Source organism: Anguilla rostrata, chromosome 16 (genome assembly GCF_018555375.3).
Source record: "Anguilla rostrata isolate EN2019 chromosome 16, ASM1855537v3, whole genome shotgun sequence".
Lineage (NCBI taxonomy): Eukaryota > Metazoa > Chordata > Actinopteri > Anguilliformes > Anguillidae > Anguilla > Anguilla rostrata.
Window position 1 is genome coordinate 28474680 of NC_057948.1, and position 15159 is coordinate 28489838.

The window sequence follows — 15159 nt, forward strand, 5'->3', positions numbered from 1 at the left end:
TAGAATGGTAAAATATTTGAGGTACAAATTTTGTAGGCCGAAGAGGAAGCTGAACAGGTGCATTTTTTGTTGAACTCAATCCTGTGCTTTTGATTCTGAAAAATTTGGATTTTTTCTGTGAACAAACTATTTTCCTTTCCATTTTGATCTAATTTACACAGGGCTGTTTAAACTGTGTGTAAAATATAGCATGTGTACTTTTGTTTTTCTTGTGGGATGGGACCAGATGTATTCCACCAGATGCTACCCAAGGGTACATCATTTGTTTTCCAGTGACTCGGCATTACCAACCTCTTCATGCCACTACTTTACATTACACTCAGACATTCAGCAGACTATTTTATTCAAAGCAGTTTACACAACTTCCTTTACATAGTATGCATTTATACAGATGGAGCAATATGGGTTCAGTACCGCACTCAAGGGTATAATGGCAGTGCCACACCTGGGAATGGAACCTGCCTTACAAGCCCAGTTTTTTCCTAACCAGTCTGCTGGACTGCTTGGACCAGAACTAATAGTCTCCTGTTCACTGAGGTCTACGGAGCACAAGGAATGCTCGGGAATGGTGATTGATCTGCCCTTTGGCCTTGCGATGTGGTACTTTCATGGCGCTGTCTTCTAACTGCGGATGTCATTTCACAAGACCTCTCTGGTAGTGGACGGAAGGGCACTGTGAACAGGGCTGTGACGGCTTGTTGTTCATTGCTGCATCTGTTCAAATAGTTATTCTTTTCATGGATGTCACCTGACGGCCAGGCCATCAAACAGTAACCCAATGGATGTGCAGCTAATCGTTAACACTTAAACGCGGGGGTCTAAGTCTAGTAATTACTCTCTTCAGCACCATCTTTACAAGTGCTTCATTTTGTAAGTGTTCTGCATGACCAGCCTACACCCCTTCCTCCTCAGTCTCTGCTCTCTCGTTCTCATCCCAGGACTGTCCTTGCGGTGCCTAAGTCCTTTGCGGCTCAGTAAATTCTCCTTTTTAGTTTATGTTGGTTAAAAGTGGTAAGAACTGCATCCACTGACATATCCCATAAAGGAACCATTACAGCATCAATCTAATTATATATTTTTTTACATTTACATGCTTTGATTGCATTAACCCTACTTGTTGTGTCTAGTTTGGTTGCATTGACATTGTCTTTGCTGCTTCTTTAAATATTAATAATATACAAAATGCCCTTATATGCTCCAGTGTGTTGCAGCTCACAGTCTTAGCCTTATATGTACAGGAACAGGGAAAATACAGATGAGGGGAAAAACACCATTAAAGTTACGGGTTGAATTTTGAGGTTATCTTAAATGAGGAATCCCATATGAAGGAATGGATTTACAGTAGTTAATCCCTCATCAAACAGACAATAATGTTACGGCCTAATCCTGTGGAATTCTGCGGCTTGCAGTCCAGCAGTCTCATAGCCGCTCAGTAGGGCTGTGGCTCCCTGCTATAGACTCCCAGGCAGTGTAACTTTGGTGAGGATTTGCCACATTTTCCAGCCTGTTTTTTCATGTTTCTGTAAATTAACTCTTTTGTCGCTAACATTATGGTCACCTATTTTGCTGTGTGTTTGTGCATGTTTACTGTATGTGTGTTCATTTTAAGTTCACATTTCATTTTAAGTTTTGAGTAGAACATACAATTTTACCAGGAATGTTTACCGAAAATTTCAGAAACATACCATCGATTTTTATAGCGGTGGCTAATGCCATCATATTGGAGCATTTTCAGATTCATAAATCTTTTTAAGGCACTGCTTAGAATTGTTTCTAAAGAAGACAGTGCATGAAGCGTGTGTTTCAAAACCTCAAATACCCCATTGGTTTCTGCAGAAATAGGCCACCACCACCCTTGTTTTTGTTTGCCCCGTCCTGGTCCAAGAAGCTAAGTGGGCTAGTTTAATGTCTAACCCAAATTACATCCTTTCACCATGTTCTTTGCTGACTGACGCAAATGCTCTCTGCTTGCTGAGAATCTGGAGATAATGGATATTAATAATGCTAATGTTGGTCCTGAACCCTCAAACTGCCTGTCTCATTTTTCTCCTTCTCTCACGTAAACACGATCACTGGTTGACGTGCCTCTGCTTACTTGCCTTGAGAATTTATTAGTCTGTGAGGCATTGATCTCTTATTCCACAACCATACATATCACCGTGTTTGTGCTTGTTTGTGTTTTGTTCCTGGGTTACTATATACCAGCCATTAACAAAAAATAGTTAATGATTCTCTGTTGATCAGAATCAGAAACTTTTGGGACTTTTGAATGTTGCTTTAAAAAATGCACAATTGCCATTAACAAGTAAAATTAATATGCAATGGGAGAAAATATATACTTTCTGGCTGTACGCTGTGTATGTTTTGTGTCTGAGATATGCATGCATGTGCATTGATGCTTTGTGTTTATATAATAATGTGTAGCTGCAGAAACATCAAGGTGAATATGGTTTAAAAAATTCAGAACAATCTCGTAAAAAATACCCTTAAGGCTAAAAAAAAACATGTTGTTATATTGAGGCAAACCCAATCTGGATGCAATTAAGTTACTGCCTGCACAAAGCCCTTGTTTTCTGGGATGGCGATGGTTCAAAGTGGATTGCCAGCGAGGGTGTTAAACCTCATGTGTGCAACAGCCCTTATACTAGAGAAAACAACAAGGTGTCGGGGGAAGACATATTTCTCTGCAGTGTGTAATGAAATTCCATTAAAGGACATGAAATAGCTCATTCATTTTATTTCTATGTTAATAACATAAAACGGCTATTCCCATTATTTGGGTTTGTGGAAAAAACATATTATCGTGAGTTTAAATTAATTCAGTATATATTTTTCTGACCTATATTATCTTTGCATTAATCTGCTAAACTTGTACAGTTATGTTTGCTTTAAGTTTAAAAAAAAAAAATTTATTAGTTGTATTATAATGTGAGGCTAAACACATTTGTCAGAAAAACTTTTCTTTTTTTTCCAAAATACCCTTTTTTCAGTTTTAGACTCAATGATTCTATGTAAGAAAAACAAAATCTGTTTATTGAGAAATGAGATATGAATATGTAATTAGGACAACATGTTGGCACCCCTGAGTAAACAAATGTATTCAGCAAGCAAATAAGGGATTAACATATCTCTACACTTAACTTTATCACTCATTTGATCCTGAGAGGTGGAAACATGGAATGGAAAGAGTGAGAAAGTGCTGATGGACCTTTCTTTACTGGTGAGAGGAAGGTCTCTACTTATTAAAGCGGCAGATAAATGGGTTCTCTTTGGAATTTTGAAGAATATGTTATACAGTTTGTAGAAATGCATTCTTTCATTATCTTTTTTGTTAACTGTACTTTTGCATTGCCTTATATCACACGAAAGCCCACCCCACCATCCTTTTGTTTTTGTTTTTTTTGTATTAACATTGAAGTAACAACCTAAATTACATCCCAAACAAGGTAACTCATGTCACCTCTTGTGTTTGTCTGGTTGCCTGACAAGGTAGCATAAATATTGACTAGCTTGTAGAATTTGGACACATACTAATGTTGGCACTAATATAAGCATCACCATATTTTGCATCCAAATGCAACTTTCACTTTAATGAAGGTAATGGTAACTGAGTGACCTGTATTTCTGTGCCTTTGGGCAATACTTCTTGGTTTTTGCAGAGCTTGGCTATCACTTTTTGTGGAGGCAAGCATCCCCCTTCTGGGTTCATAAGTCATTTATTCTGTGGGTCACAGTGCCGAAAACTTTCTTGCGTTTGCTTGTCTACAGATCCAGACTAGATCTCCAAGCACCTCGCAAGGGGAAAAGGTGAATGCGATTTTTTAGTACAAACTGATTTCTTTATAAAAACCTATATGCTCCACGCTCATTTAATGTGGATGTGTTGCAGGTGCATTTTACGTAAATGTATGAACAAAGCAAGAATATATGAGTTTATGGAATGTGATGCTGGCTTTAAAAAAAAAATTACTTAAAATTTTTTTTTTTTTAAATTATCAATTGCACCTGGTGGTGGATGCGCAGACCAGAATTAAAAGCACTGATACTTTCAGTTAAGGCGTGTTTTCTTTTCGGGATGTAAATGAGTCTAACAAAGTGTTCCTATTTACTGCCTGACAGCTGCAGCAGACACAGCGTGAGCTATTCCTTGTGTGTGGTCACCCACGCTTCTCTGGCTCGCTGCCAGGCGAAATTGTTATGGATTATTACTGTTGAAGTGCGGCCAAAAACAGTCAAATCCCCAGCTGATATTAGTTATCAATATTTTACTGGCTTCTATTAAAGTTTTAAGAGGTTGAAATTAAGAGTCAAACAAAAGAGGCCCTTTATCATTACAGGTCAGGTGGTGCTATTAAAGATCTTTTCTTAAACCTTCTTAAAAAATAAAATGTAAAAAGAAAATGTGATAAAAATCAGGACCAGAGAGCCAGGATTTTACAGTTGCGGGCACCAGACCTCTTAAAAACCTTCCCCTGTGCTACTGCCTGTTAGTCTCCATTTCCAGCTTAACCAACGCAGGGCTCCCGAACCACCATTATTTCCACCCACAGTCTAGAGGTCTGCAATCGGAAATACAGAAGGGGAAAAGCAGCCAAATTATGCATATTTCAGTTCTCCTTGATCCGTAGTCCAAAAGCACTTTTGTATCCTGTAGTGCCATTAAAGACAGGTTTGTGATCCTGCACTATGAATAGATCCTGTAGAGCAGACTCCTGCAGGCCCTCTAAGGCTCTCAAGCAAAGCAGTGGTGAGCTGTTATTAGGTGGTAGTTTGAGGGGGTATCTAGGGGACTAATTGTTGCCAAACATGCTTGGTTGTGTCCTTTGGCCCACAGCATCCCACTCGAAACCCTATAATCTGCAGGGCAAGGCCAGCTGCGGTCAGAGAGTGAGCTAGTGGTGCGGCTGGGGTGGCTTGAGCGAGATTCAGCAGGAACGGGTTACCCCCACATTCCCAGCCAGGGTCGACCCAATGAACCTTCCCTTTTGGCTGGACTCTTCACTTTCTAGTCCACCAGAAGCTGAACACTGGCCTACTGTCACTGTCGTTTAAGACTACATGTGAAGATTCATCTGATCTCTCCTGATCAAACTGGCTCAGATCTGGCCAGTGTAATGCATTGTTTCCCTGTGGAGGATTGCAGAGAACATGTAGCTATGCACTATTCTAGTTTGTAGAGAAGATGAACCAGGATATAGTGCTGTAGCTCGATGAAACCATGGATAATTATCATTTTTAGTGATTTTGGACCACCAGGGTGCACTGAAAATGCCTCAGTAATTTCCTTCATCGTAAGATTTATATACATATGCTTTTGTTTTGAACTGTAAACATTAACTGGCTATAATGTACCAGATGGAAATAAAATCTTAATACGGCACATTCTTTTTACGTTTAGTTTTTTTTTTTTTTTTTTAAATTGACGTTCCAGTTTAATGAAAGGAGCATTTAACCAAGGCCCATTTTCCTGCAACTTGTAGCCCTGTATGTCTTCATTCTTTGGCTTCAGCAGAAAATGTGCAGGTTTGGCCCTTTTCCAATCTGGCCTTGTTGTTCATCGTCTGACTGACGTGAGCGAGCCCGGTATTCGGCAGAGCTGCAGATGCTGCAGAAAGCACCGTGAATCAGAGTTATCATCGCAGGTGACTGAAAATAGACCGGCCTGTCCAAGGCGACGGCGGAACATCAGCTGTCCTGCTCCTGCACGATGCACGCTACTCCACGCAGTACCGTGCCATTCCACGTTGAGCTTCACGCTGTAAATGTAGGTAGGCTGTCTTAAAAGAGCTGCCTCTTTTTAAGATGGCGGGCACGGAACTCGCTCCTGCTGGTTTTTTGGCGGGTGGCGTGGGCTTCGGTGCACATGGGGCAGACATTAATGTTTTTCTTGCTTTCCTTCCACCGTCACCGAAGACAAGTAACAAAAACCCACAATGATGCAGTATCCCAGAAGCCTGTGGTCTCAGTGATGAGGACACATAACAAACAATGCAGCTGGGTTTTAGTGTTTTTATTATTTTTTTAGTTGGAACTTTTTCGAGGACCCCAGAGACCGGGCTCCTCTGCACATCATCACGAGCTGTTTAAGGTCAGTGTAGGATGAGAGCCGGCAAAGCCGAATGCACTGCTCTGAGGAGGATCAAGACTTTACAAAAAATTTAAAAAAAGAAAAGAAACAGGCTGTTGGCCAGCACGATTAATTCTTGACAGTTGACTTCTGCAGATGCCATCACCTAATGTGTCTCACTGTGTGCTGTAACACATACTATTGCGGTGACATATGCAAGGGTGTGGAAACAGTTTGTATTTGTTTCTTTTACAGAACCAGGTCAGCCTCGTATCCCCCCGTACACCCCCCTCCCTTGGCTCCCCAAAAATGACCTCAATCTGAGCACATATTCTATCAGGGAGATGCGGAAATAAGAATAGTTGGTGGATACGGTGTAAAATGTGGAAGTCTTCAGCAGATGTGGGTAATTTTCACATGACATTCGTGTGAATGCTCCTCATTTGACCCCATATAAGCATAGAGTGTTGTACACAATCACAGTGAGCATGCAGTGTAGAGCAGCAGAGAGCACTGGAAACTGTGGAATGGGCCAGTACCCTAGCTAACACTCCATGTTGTACGATGTTCATAATGGCTCACCAGTCAAACATTCAATTTCAGTAAAAAATATTATAATTATGTCTCAGATAGTTGTGTAAGATATGTTTTTAACTAATCTGCTAGTTATTAAGAAGTGCTTGATCTCTGGTGGTAGAATTTTGTAAGATTTACATATTTAAAAAACGTAGCTAGCCTGTATTTTTTATTTCTTATTGAATTCAACTCTTTTCTGCCTGCATCCATAAGACCTTTAGTGAATATGTAAAAGTGCATTTCTTACGACTTACTATATTCTGCCCCATTTCCTGTAGATTTTTGCTGCAAAAGCCTTTTTCTTGCACAAGTCTACAATTTACATATAACCATTCATATCATCTCTGGCCGATAACTTAAGATACATCAGGAGTAACGAGCGCAGAGCTTGCAGTCCTCAGAAGCATTATCGATGGAAAAATTTTAGCGACATTGTAATTCAATTTTCTGCTCGTCCATTAAATTCATTTTAACTGTGCAAAGTCATTTTGGTTCTACTTTTTATAGCCCTCCCTTCCCCATGCCAGCAGATCCCCTCGTGAAACAGGAGACTCCGGTCGCATCCTGATCCAACCCCGCTTTAAAGGCCAATCATTTGCGCCATGCTAATTACACGGTTCCTCCGTCCCAGTGACCATGCTTGAAGGGATTTGCCCTGAATAACCATTATGCTCTACGTCTCTGGGTTACAGAATATCAGTTGGCCAGTGTTCCGTCCTGCTTGTCAATGCAGGCCAAGCCATTCGTTGACTGCTTAACCGTTACTGTCTTGAGTACCCAGCTAATCTCTCACATTACAGAATGGTTACCACTGATTTCATGGTGCAGACGCTGCACCCAGTCAAAATTTATTGTACAGCTGTCTGTCCCATGGAAGGCTTGTAAAAATGCTTGTTGGAGCCAGGAGGTGGAGAGGCCTTGGCTTTTTCTAACATAACATAGATCATTGATTTTTTTGCCCTGTAAATGCAATATGACTTGCAACAAAACTATTCCTTTAGTTTGAGCTCTCAAGTTGAACAAGTTGCATTATGTTACTGTAGTTAGCAGGAGTATCATACAGTATATTGGCAAACTTAGGGTGCTGCATAGTACAATGATTCCTTAAGTGGCAAATATAACTTTTTTCAAGAGTACCACTGCCTCTTCATTTGCCAACAGAAAAGGTTAGATAGCAATGTAAAACTGATCTGCACAGAGGGTTGTATTTCAACCTTGCTCCCCGTGAACTGCTCATAGACTGTAATGTAACTGTAATGCCAATATTATTATTTGTGATAAACATTTTAATTTGAATGAAACCAAATGGCAATTGGCCCATAAATGAAAAGAAGCGCATTAAAGTTGGGAGTGTAGTTGCAGCATGTACTGACATTACCCTTTGTCTTTGAATTAAAATAAGAATCCATGTTTAAGGTCTGGATTGGCCCTCTCTTCTTGTGGGTATCTCACAATTTGTAAGAATCACAAATAGTGTATAATCTCAAAGGGAAAATGAATGGGCTTGTTTTTTGTAATCGGCATGATGTTGGCCAACGATATGCTTTTGCGTACAACTGAATTTGACATAAGGAAAGGTTTAGGGTGCGTCGACGGTCCCAGAAAACAAGCGTGACATTTCGCGGTCGTGTAGCATTCAGACACGTCCCACAGACCCGCGAGTTAACAACCTTGCCGTTGACCTCATCTTCCTCAGGCCCGGTAAGAGAAAGAATAACCTCATGTTCGGATGTAATGAGACTGTAAGAAAACAATTACACCACTGATTATTGTTTACTGTATCCCCTGGACTCCCTCCCGGGCTTTTCCGACGGACGATGTGGTTCTCCTGTGTCCGTGGGATTTGCTGCAGGAAACCCGTACCTGGGATCTGTGTGGAAAGATTCCAGCTTTAAATCCAGTTTGAAATCCTGTGGCTTAGGCTGACCCAAGCCGAACAACGTTATTGTGTCTCTTTCCCAGATCTCTCCTGCCAAGTTTATAGACATGATTTTCTAGGGTTTTGCTCCAGTGAACTCTGTGCAAAACATATTACTAAAGGGCAGAAAAACATTCCAGATCATATGGCTGGGACGTGTGCCTGCACTAACTGTTTGGATTTTTTTCATAAAAAAATAAATAAATAAAATTGTGGGGATTTTTAACAATCACGCGTGTGTATTCAGATCCTAAAACTGCAGCATTATCATATTATTATTATTTTTATTGTATTTATATTTTCCACTGTTTATTTGCATTATTCCTATTGACAGAGAGTTTCTGTAAAACACGCGTGAGTTAACCTAAAGTTAAAATAGGTTAGGAGGAGGGACTGGCAAGCGCAAGTGTGAAATTCAGCCTTGCCTTCTAATTATTTTGAGGTATAAAAAGAATAAGCCACTTAGATATAGCTGAGTATGAAAAATATACCACCTTTCAAGTGACCTATATAATCCATTATCTAGCAGGTTATTATGAGAACTGCTTTGCCTGCCTCATGTGTCGTATTTCCTGTTAACAATGCTCTGCTGTCAAGTTTCCTCTGCGCCTCTGCCCCGCGTCTTAGAAGACCCTCGCCCTCCCCATCAAGACAAATTTATGCCTCGGTAGATCCGAATTCATGCACAGGCAAAGGTTAAGGCTGTGGGGAAATTTTCTCAGGGCTTCCCTCCCTTTTTTATCGCTCATGAATTTCCACTTTGCTAAGCGCCGTGTGACAGTTTTCCCGTGCGAGAGCAAACATGCGGCGTGATGCGTATTCCATCACTGGCGGCGGGGGGGGGGGGGGGGGCGGTACTCTTGTGGCGACGGCGGCGGCGGCGGTGAGACCGGATCCGCGTGCGAGGGGGGTGTGGGGTGGGGGTGGGGAGGACGCGTGATAAATGGGCAGGTGGAGCTGGGAGCGCGTGGCTGGCACTCGCTGTGTGACAGCTGGCACTTAGTGCCTAATATCGGGAACAGCACGTGGGAAATGGGCTACCAGGACGAGCTGTGCTACTGCTCAGAACCAGGAGCGGGTAGCTTTCATCATCCCCCTTTGCTCTCTCACTCTCACCGTTTCTTCCTTTAAATTCGTTTTGAATGCAGCCTTCCTTCCTCCCGTGCTCACTAGCTGGGAGTGAAGCTGTTAAAAAGATCCCAGCCTCCACCTGCACCTTACCTCCAAAGCCCCTCCAAAGACTCTGAGCTTCACCCGCACCTTTAGAATCTTAGAACCTTTGACCCCACCTGTACTCTGAGTCTCCAACCTTTTGCTCTTGAATATGGAAATAACCTTTTTTGTGTTGATAATTTGCATTTTGTGACATCTCTTGCTTGGATCACTCTTGCTTGTAATGTTTGTATTGGACTATATTTCACAACATGGAGAGAACACTTGAAAGATTAGAGATGTTTTAACTGCACAAAACAAATATAAAATGAATAAGGTTTACTCATTTGTTATCTTACTGTAAATCCAAATTAAAACCAGAACAGTCTTCCTGCACAGATTTTGCTGATCAAAGTTCTGTGAAAGAGCGTAACCACAGAAACTCCACAGCCCTTTACAGTTAAATGTAATTTACTATCTGCTGTGCTGTGCTGTGTTCACTCTCTAAAGTCCCAGTTTCAACCCAGGTTCTGTGGATCTGAAGGGATCTGGTCAAAGAATGTGATTGTTGCGTTAGCGGGTAATTGTGGGGTGGCGCTGCAACAAAATGTCTGCAGTGATTTCATAACGTTTGTCCTTTTTTTGTTTATGGAAAAAGAATGTTCAACAGCCTAAATAAGTGGCTGTCACTGAAATGAACGAACAGATTTATGTTTCTGCACATTGTTTTTACAGCAGTCCCTCTGGCATCGAAGGGCTACATTTGCGGTATGTATTTAGTGTAAATGTTATGTACAACGGTTTTCACAAATAGAATCAAAGGGGTGCGGTTTGTGTTGAAATATGATTTTGGTGCTAATGGCACCCTCCCTGTCATGTTTCCTGTGCCTCGGCATAGTTTCTTGAAACTACCGTGTAATTGCACTGTACTATAGCTCTCGTAGTAATGTCATTTTCCTCTTCCTTTGTTTTTACATGTTTTTATCCTGCAGTTATGCCAGTATCAATCACAAATGTCATCCCCATATTCCCTAGATACAAAAACCACTTGCTGTAATTTTTGTGTTGAGGGAAAAAGAAGATGTCTGCTGCATTTGCTCTGTCTATATTGGAGTTGGAGCCATTTGAGTAGGTATTTTATCCACCCACCCCCCCACCCCCCGAATTTTCATACTTGGTGTTTGCCTTTCATTCACGGCTCCCAACAACAAGCTCTTTGTCAGACTCACAAGGGCCCATAAACTCCCTGTTATAATGGGCTGTGGTGAGCTGCTGGACGTCAAGGCTAATTGTCATGCAGCATATATCCCTGAAAACCTATGTAACAAAGGCAATTGCAGAGTGGGGTTACCGAGTGGAGATAGCACTCATGTAACCCCCGCCGGGGAGCAGAAACAGACAACAAGGGAGGCCATTGAAGCCGAGCTTTCATAGGAGAAAACCGCAGAGGCAGAGAGTCATCCAAACCAGTATGGTGCGCGGACGACCACATAATTCCGCGTTTTTAATGCACCCTTTGTTCTCCTTCGGAGGCACGCAGAGCACACACTGCTAGGAGACAAATAAAGGAGCTCGCCGAGCGAGGGGCGAAGCAGACCCGGCCTGTCTCCGCCTGTTGTTTTTAAAAAAAGGGGAAAGTGGTCATGTACCGAGCGCTAGTCTCTTCCACCCCATAAAGCACGGGGCCGGGGGCGGGGGGGGGGGGGAAAAAAAAAAGGCAGTCGGTCACCGTTCGGCGCTTTGGGTTTACTTAAAGTATTTATTGTTTCATTCCTGTTTTCTCCGCGAGGCCCATAAATGTGACAACATAATCTATCTCTGAGCGTTAATCTCGGGGCAGATCAAGACCGATATGAAGGACCGGTTTATCCAGTGCCATTAACAGCACCTACTGCACGCTGAATAATCTTGCATGCTTTGAAATAGATGACTATCGGCGCCATTAGCGACTTGCGGCGTAACACTCAATTAGCACTGAAACAATGTACCCAAAGTTATAAATCCGTCCGAATGGTCATTTGCAACTGTGGGAGCCTTCGCGGTTTGTCTATGAAAGCCATGCGCGTCAAGGCTCTCCGCACAAAGAGAGATGTGATGTTTTTCCCTCCAACTTTCCAAGTTTTTGTCCGTGAGATGAAGCAGCATGTCACAGAGGTCTTGATGTGGGAAGGACTAGGGGGCAGGCACAGCAGGCCCAGTAAGCCAGCGGTGAATTGGAAGTCATTATTGTCTTTACAGCACTTATAGAGTCCTTTCAAACGCTGCCAAACTCTGCATTGTGTTGCAGATTATGACCTGCTCTCCATAGAAAGCCACATTGCATTTTGGTTTGCGTCCAGGAATGACGTTCCAATGATTAATGTGCAGCTGGATCAGGAGCCCCTTCTCAAGATGTCACCACTCAGTCCTGGGCTGGTTTGCCCTTGCAGAACACTTAAGCAGGGCCTAACTTGTTTACAGCTTCTTTACTATCTTCTGGTCTGTTATCCGTTCATTTGATTCCCTTAAACATCATCCCTGTGTAGTGTATATGTTTAATGCGCACAAGAAATACCACAGCCAATAAGCATGCTTCAAAAACATTGTTACCATGACAACACATGGGTTTGTTTTTTTTTTAAAACAAGGGCTTGGATTCCGTCAACAATTGTTTTTATCTTTGACTTCCAAATGAATGCTGTGTTAGCTTTGTCCTTGGTGAGTGGAACAACCACCAATATTAACTTGCCAAACAGCAAAAACTAGCACTGCTCTTTGCAATATCCCAAGACAACAGACACTACTCAGCCAGGCCAATCTCTCATTTCTGAAAACATAAATTGCGAGGATTTGTGGTTTCTTTTTGAAAACTGTCACATGTCATGACACAGCCCTGGGAGGGACAGAACAGCTGGACACAGGGAAATGTGCCGAGTCCAGATTTCTCCAGAAAATGTATTTTCTTTTACTGAAAATGGGAGAGAGAACACATACACTTGCAGGACACTGGTTAAAATAATAAAATAAAATAATTAAATAAATAAAAAAAACTATAAATAAAGACAACAGTGTAAAATAAAAATAAGCTGAAAACAAGACAGCCTTTCAGGTAGGCTTCTTCATACAGTGGCACAGTTCTTGGCATGAGATTAAAGAAACCCCAGCCTCAGATACCCGCTGACAAAAGAAGCTCACTTGAGCTAATTAGCTAATGCAGCCCAGGTGCATCTACCCACTTAACGAGTGGGCGTGGCCTCAGCTTTACCAGATTTTCTATCCCACGCCAAACCCTGCCAGAGTAACTTTTTTTATTTTATTGTATCAGTTTGCATTTTATCTGCTTTTTAAAAATATTGTATATTAAAAATGTAGAAGACTGGCTCCTAAGAGTAGCTAGACCAGCTAAACTACAGGTATTTTGTGCAGTGGCAGGGACTAATCTCTGGAACTGGATTTTGACCGTGCCATTGTTGATTGTGGCCTGGACACCTGTGGGGTGAATGAGAGCTGATCATGTCGTAACCCAGAGAGGTATGTGTGTTTGCGTGACAGCAGTCTGCCTGAACTGACTGTGCAGGAGGTGTGAATGGTAGTACTGCAAAAATGATTGGGTACTACTAAATGGGAGAACAGTGGGAGAAAAGTTTTTTTTAAAATGGGGAACATGGATCAAACAAATTATTGGGCGATTTCATGTCTCATTGTTGGAAAACTGACACTCGCAATATGTACTTGTATTAATGTGCATCTACTATTGCACTTCACTTGAAGTGAATATGTTATGACAATATACATCTCTAACACCTGCAAAACTCTTCATAGTGCTTCTCAGGGGCATTCATAAATGGGTATGACAGCATGGAGAGGCCTATGACCACCAGTCCTATCCATGTTGCCATAGGCTCTTGTTATTATCTTAGCTGGACATATAGAAGATTTAGTTGTAATAGATTTTTTATATTAAGTGTTTTCAGATTGTAGATATTACAGATGCTTAGTACTCTTATGACTCAGTACCGTTCATGACTGTAGCATTATTCCATATGCTGGCACAGATTATGATGCCATTCCTGTTATTTTATTTTCATATAGCTAAAGATGCAAATACTAAATAAATGTCTTTTTCGGTCTCTTGGCAATCAGACATAAATGGGAAAATAATGGGAAAAAATGTTATGCATTATACATGCATGCAAATTGTGCACGCCTGTAAATTAAATGCTGTTGAAACCGAAATCTAGAAATTAGGTGTTTAATGAAACTTTCAAGAACGCAAGTCAATTACCATTCTCTATGCAATTCAAACCAGGAATTAAACTAAATAAGTTAGCCAGTTTATCTTAATAGCTGATCAGAGGACTGTGAGGGTGCTGTTAAGCTCTTGAAGTGAAGACTTTCCATGTAATCAGAGCTTTGCTCGCTCTGCCAGGGCTGTTTCACTGACCAACCCAGAATTACTCAAATCCACGCTCCGGTGCTCAAAAACACCTCGGACTCACCACTGATATGTGCAGTTAATTACAGTCAGATGACAGGCATAGGAGAACCCAAGGCTTTGCGCGTGGCCTGCATTTGTTGCATTTGGAACCGGTTTTGTATAATATTCAGAAGTGTGGTCAGCGATGGTGTTGCAAATTTTGGTTTTGTACATACTGGGACATTACGCACACGCACATGCACGTCCATGCAAATGCCAGTGGTATTTGCAATATATGGGACTGACAATACTCAAGTGACACACAGCATAAATTCTCACTGACCTTGACGCAATGCACACGCTAGAGATGGCTGTAATTAACCGAATGGTGGTATGACACAAACGTGATGTACGAGTGCAGTGGTGAGAAGTGGTGGCTGGAAAAAGAAAAGGTAGTGGCACAGATTTGAGGCCAAAGATCAGGCAGACAGGAAATGCGCCGATATACAGCGCAGTCATTTATAGTACCGGGCTGTTATACAGCAACTCAGACAAGGTTGGATGCGAGACTCCACCAACTATGATGAGGGAAGAAGAGGATGTGGTGTATGCCTTGGTGGGAGGGGGCAGGGGTCCCTAATTCCAAATCTTCATCTGGAATGTCTTAATTTTTCTGCTTCTGAGATGCCGTTAAGTTTGTGGAGAAACAACCTAAATTGTTGCTGTCTGTAAAAACGCGAGCAATTGGGGGAGGAAAAAAGGCTGTGTTGGGGTTATAATTTCACATCATGCTCTTAAGCTCCCTGCAGTTAAACGGTTGAAGCGAGCCCCGTGGCTTTCTGCGTTCTGATAAATGGGAAGCCCGCTGCGGCTGCATGTAAGCAGGGTTTTCAGCGCAAACTTTAATAACTCAACGTGAACGAGGGTAAGAAATCCACAGAGGCCGCTGCTGGAGCCAAACTACTGGCAGGGATTCAAAAGGAAACACTGTACACCCTGCCCTGCTCCGTCACCCACTTGCCCACAACCAGCTCAAATATAAATACAACA

At 41.9% G+C, this 15159-nt stretch overlaps 1 protein-coding gene across 5 annotated transcripts in view; it reads left to right on the forward strand.

The window, feature by feature from the left end:
* The window catches only part of LOC135242659 (transcription factor Maf-like), a 279764-nt gene that overhangs the window by 86473 nt on the left and 178132 nt on the right, over positions 1 to 15159 (forward strand). For 2 of the 5 annotated variants that reach the window (XR_010326412.1, XR_010326411.1), the window contains exon 1: positions 12913 to 13223. The exons of 1 other annotated variant lie outside the window; for it this stretch is intronic. The gene's annotated coding sequence lies outside the window, so the exon portion shown is untranslated. Of the gene's footprint in view, positions 1 to 12911; positions 13224 to 15159 lie in introns of those variants that run through there. 2 more of the 5 variants (XR_010326413.1, XR_010326409.1) reach the window with 2 other exon arrangements.